The 6,004-nt window shown below is 38.6% G+C and overlaps 1 protein-coding gene across 6 annotated transcripts in view; it reads right to left on the minus strand.

Moving 5' to 3' along the window:
• The window catches only part of MESR6 (misexpression suppressor of ras 6), an 841,969-nt gene that overhangs the window by 340,262 nt on the left and 495,703 nt on the right, over positions 1-6,004 (minus strand). The gene's annotated exons all lie outside the window — the stretch shown is intronic.

Raw genomic sequence — 6,004 nt, forward strand, 5'->3', positions numbered from 1 at the left:
GTCTACCACATGCTCTTATCCTTTGTAATTTTCCAACTAGAATTTTGTAAACATATCTCATTCCACTTAATCGTGCTATATGGTCAGCCCATGCCATCCGCCTTGATTTTGTCCTGCGTTCTGATGATGCAACACGATTTTGGTAAATATTCTGTAACTCTTTATCAGTGACAGTCGTTTTCCGAAGCCCTGTTTAGGATACTAAATTTTATAATATTTAATAACAATAAAGCTTATCTGTCAGAGTACGAAAACTATAAAACAAAATACAACTGCTGTCCATTTAACAAAATCCTTTCACCTGCAATCTGTAGGTATGATCCAATCAAACACTTTACATAACGTGTTCAAAAACTTAATGCTAAATGTATAATCAGTGAAGAAATGTAAAACAACCCTTTCTCAATACATGAGATTATGTATCATTTACTAAACTGTATACAGATTTCAAGCCGCTGGTAACTGAGGGAACGTTCATCAGGAGATCCGCTTAGATTGTTTTATGTGACACTGTCAATTGATCCATACTGCATTATCCATCACGACACCCATACGTATAGATAATAGGACAGGATAAGGTGAAGAACGTACTCATGAATGAAAAGGAATTCAAACGCATTAATCCAGTTTTCGAATATCGCACGAATTTGGAGCATGGATCCGCTTACTTGAACTTCGTGGTTCAACATATTAGACTGTAATTTACATACCGATCACATGACAAAGCTTCCTATTTTAGAGTGGGGTACTTGTGTAATTTCTAAGGGTCATACTGCTCTGACTGTGCTTGTAGATGTGTTCAAGTTTGAATAAAATACATTGGAAGCTTCAATCGTTCCTGCAGGTAAATCCTAATATAAGTTACCTTAAAACAGCACACGACTACTTTCTAGCCATGCGTATGATCATCTTATCATTTCTCGTCTACCATATGCTGTCATAAAATTTGTAGCGGAAAGTTGTTAAATGCGTCAATAACCAAGCAGGACCACACAAAATAAAATCACGGTCCAGAATTGGAGGATCAGTAAGATATTCCGGGATTTTACAGAAGGAAAACAGAAACTTACCTGAGGACAGCATTAAACCCGTTCCGGACAACGACACGGTTCTTAAACAACGTCCGAAGTATAAACACAATCTTTGGCTATTTCATGTTAATACACGTTCAGACTCATGCTGCTAACAAGACTACGTAGTTCACCAGTTTGTCCGCTACGCGGCAGCACTGCCGGGATCATCGCCTCCATGTGGCAAATAGTTGAACTCAATGGACTTACGTGGAAAGTTTTATATTTATAGCTACAAAGTAAAAAACCAAGACTTTTCCGTTTCCTGTCACACGCAACATTAAAAGACTGAACAGTTTACCACATACAATTTAATTTACAATTCACATCAAAAGTAATTTTTTTTCGTATATACGCTTCACTGTTGTAAGCAGTGTAAATTTTCGTTTGTCTTTGTCGTCCTTCCATTCTCTGTTTCTTCTCTTTTGCTTTTATTTCCCGCAGCATTCTATTTTATTCAAACAGGTAAATCCTCCCAAATTTGTGACAGGAATATTCATTCATTAAAGGTCTGATAATGAAGGCAGTAAGCACCTGTAAAATGTCAGTCAATATTTACCAAACTTCACGGCGCAACATCCCACAAGACAGCCATCTTTACATTCGTCACCTGACAACTGACGTTCCCCAATTATTTGGAGTTCGGTTTTTCTTTTCGATGGGATTACATTATAAACTATCCCTAGTTGTGCAATACCCAAAAATGTTGATGATTCCTGCTTTAATTACATGAGACCCGTTTATATTTAAAATGCACACACATTACTATGTCTACCAATGACAATTAAGAAAAACTATTTACCTGTGTCGACGTTGATCTTCCGTGATTTGTATCTACTTACAAGTTCATATGGCGTCATAACTCAGTAGACTAACCTTTACACTAGCGGGAGTGCCTTATCTTCATTCGATACTTCAGATATTTTCAAGGCAAGGACAGAATCCCCATTCAAAATTAACAAACCCGGGTTTGAATACGTGTCTTCTGCGTGTGAAGTGGCCAACAAGAAAGAAGTGACCTTGACGATGAAATATGATGGCGGGTGTACAAATTTTGATAAGTGATAGTGGAGGTAACCTCGCGACGCCAAGGTTGCGGACTTTTTAAAATTAACGAAAGCCTCATGAGGTCAATTTATTGCTCAAGGTACTGCTCACGTACCATTTATAAATGACCTCTACGAGTATTTCACTACTAGTGGCAAGCGACGCACTATCCAGATAACCTACAGACCTAGACTGGTTTCCTACCCCCACAAAGTACACGCACATACACACAAGGTCTTCCTACATTTATTATGACACACGTAGCAAACAAGGACGAACAAACGAAAAACTTTGATTGGACACCTCATGAGGAGAAACAAATTACGAGTCCCAGTTGTACCTCTCGCAACTCTTAACATTTTTTTTGAACAAATTGCCCACAGTCGACAATGGCCTTAACATTGAGTTTAGTTTGATTATAAATTTCGAAGCAAAAATGGTGAGTCTCTGAAAGAGAATTTCTGAACGGAACTCAAAGAGTAAGGCAAATTACGTTACTGGCTTCTTCCACATTCACTCCTCTTCGCCATACATCTGACGTCAGCCAACGGCAGAGCTGGATTGAATGCAGTGGACGACTTACGAGTGACCAAAGTCTGCATAAAGTTTTTACATTCTACAAATAATGAGACTGCAAACAAACAACATCGCACAGAGGAACACCAACTTACGTGCTGATTAAATAATATGAAACTACTGTAAACTTTCACACGTCACATCCGGACAAATATTAGCTCCTAGCTTGTTTCTGCAGATTTAGTTTGAGGGATCCGTTACGAGGCTCTGTTTATAGATGGCAGTATAAAACAATATCAGAAGTCAGTGCTAGAATTATTATAGTATGCGTACATTTTCTACAGTGTTATATATGTACATCTACAGCTAAATAATTGTCGTCTTATATCGTCAGGGTAAACTATTTGTACAGAGTTATGTCAAGTACAGCAAGTCTGTAATTATACTGCATTATTTAACGTTCATATCTTTGCTGTTTAAATTTAAAACAGTGCATCCTAATTGTAAATAATTAATCACACACTAATTATCATATCACGGGCAGCAAACGGTCAATGACACAGTAGTTATGAATTTAATTCACGAAGTCATAAAGTTCATTGTTTTTAACGTGGCGGTTGGTGTATGCAAGACCATATAAGAAGATGCTAATGAGAAAAGTGGGAGGAGTCCCGAAAGGAAGGCTTCACCTACGTCACACAGCACACATGAACTTCCGGCAAGCATTGTTACAACGAGCTCCAAGGTATCATAAGACGAGATGCCCATAAAACCACACTTTCGCCATTCTGTTGCTAAAGGATGTTCAGAAACTGTACTATTTAATTGTACTGAAAGATATTGGGCAGTGGGAGAGCTTCTGCAACCCGCAATGTACTTCGACTTTCGACACTGGCATTGCTGCCATCTCACAGACCCAGGTTCGAGTCACATTCCACAATTATAATAAAATTAGAGTTGGGTTGTAACATTTTCCAAGTTAAAATACAAAGTAACTAAATCGGTCGTAAACAGGAGTTAACTATAAAATAAGCAAACAAACTATTAACACTATAAATGACACTAGTGCCAAACGCGTTTCGACCTCAAGAGGTCATCATCAGTGGCAAAAGTGAATTAATTCATGTAATCAAAAATGTTTTTTTAAAACCATTTTTGAATAACAAGAGTATACAGGAACCAGGTTATATCTTAATGCTTTCCAGTTTCGGCACTGGATGCAATTTAGTGATGGATCATCACGTTCCGGCCGCTTTATCTCCAGATACGAAGTCCAAAATACCTTTCACAGAAGGCTGATGAACGTCTGAGCCTACCTGGACAAGTTATTTGTTCCAAACAGGATCTGAACCTAGGCTGTTGAATTCATAGCCAACAATTTCATTAATTAAGCTATTCCAGTTACTTTTCGTTTGGACATCCTTTCTTTCGACAGCCTGTGGACAGCCAACAGCAACATTCTTATGTAAGAAGTGACAACACGTCTGGATGACTTCACAGCGTAGCCTTACGATCCTAATGGATGAGTGGGAATGATAATAGAAAGAAAGGAATTACATACCTGGGTCATTGCATCAATAATTCATGTATTCCGAATCTTGCAAGAAGAGGGTAACATGGACACATCTTTTCTACATGCGTACAAGTTTCGTATTATGACCTCAAGCCAAACTCGAGGCCTCATACACCTTGTAATAACACAGACAGACTACAAGACAATTTCCTATTCGTTTCCAAGATCCAGTCTTACGTGTTATAAGATTAACCAAAAAATAACAGTGCCCAAAATACCACAATATTAATAATAATACTGTTGAAGAAAATTACCTGTTTACTACAGTCGGACTAATTTAGTAGCATTTTGAAATTTCCATGGCGTTTCAATAGACTGTTCTCGTCCACAGCTTTGCAGTCAGCTAATCCTAAAGGAATGGTAAATGTGACCCTTGACCTAGACGAGATTTCAGATTCTCATTGTGGCGATTACGAAGATGACTCTTCTGGGACTTAGAAGTTGGCAGACGTTTCAGAGTTGGTTACAGCTTACTGGCTGCTGTTCTACTACTGTTATATACAACCTCCACTAAAACTAATCCCACAGAGAAAGGTCCTATGGATAAGCTAATGGTCGCTCACCTAATCAATAAATTCCCCGTCATTTATGGAACCAGAAGGTTCATTATCGTGTTCGCAAGGGCTCGTCACAAATCTCAAAATGAGCCATATGGATCCATTAAACACACTTCCTATCATCCCACCTGAACGCCTACGTCATCCGAGTGCTGTCTTCCTTTCAGGCTTCAAAATCAACATTTTGTACGCATTTCTCATTAGCATCATTTGCGTTACATGTCTATCCCATCTCAACATTATGATCTGATAATGCTAACAGTAAAGTAAGTACGAATTAACATTATGCACACGGACAGGTAAAAACGAAAGGGTGAAGTTAATACCACTGTCGTTATTGGATATTATTTATAATTTTCGCGTTATTTGTGTGTTTATAAGTTGGTGTAAGGGTTATGAACATTGTTACACACAGCTTACTCTACTCTGTAATGCATCAGAAATTAACGACATGCTCTGGTCTCTGTGACTCTTTGCAAAATCATTATTTTAAACAAGTCGGTGTCCCAATCTAGCAAAAACATTAAAAACGATCATTCAAACGGGACCATCTATATATTACATACGATGACGGCATGATATTAAAATGTGCACATTTCTTCCATATAAGTCCATTTATCACTACATATACAGGAAAGTGACACTTCTTTTACTGTATATTAAAATGTCGTAAGTTTTAGCATAATTTCGAATTTATGAACCACTTCTAATGCATGAAGTGAAGACATCCTGTCAGTACCAACATTGCCATTCCCCCCATAAACGGCGATGCTCTGTGCAGGCCAAAAGGGTGCTCCACCCCACCCCCCGCCACACAGTGACGTCATAAATCTGACCACAGAGCATAACACGTGTTGTTTACCTACCGCGTTGTCGCCCGAGACGCGTTTACAGGTTTCATCAGCATTCTCACAAATAACTACCACGTACGCCTTATTTAACGATGCTACGTCGACTGTTGAGGTCCCAAAGTGTGCAATGAGACGACAGGATGAATAACTGAGGGCAGAAGATAATGAAAAATCTGGCACTTACGCTGTTTTGTTGAAATTTGATTCGAGACTGGTTAACGCTGCTTAATGAAATGATCGCTGTTTATTCATAGAATCATAAGAAACCAAGAAACAGGCTATATTATGTGGGGGGAAAAGCCGTTACCGAATATTAAAACAGGTGGGACATATAATTACCGTTGGGCTTTTGAAGAGTTAGCGCACAGAAGGCTGTGTGGAAGGTGGGGC

The sequence above is a fragment of the Zootermopsis nevadensis genome, unplaced genomic scaffold (genome assembly GCF_977971745.1).
Source record: "Zootermopsis nevadensis isolate Lab colony 2312 unplaced genomic scaffold, Znev_1.0 Znev_ptg000017l, whole genome shotgun sequence".
In the NCBI taxonomy this organism is placed as follows: Eukaryota; Metazoa; Arthropoda; class Insecta; order Blattodea; family Termopsidae; genus Zootermopsis; species Zootermopsis nevadensis.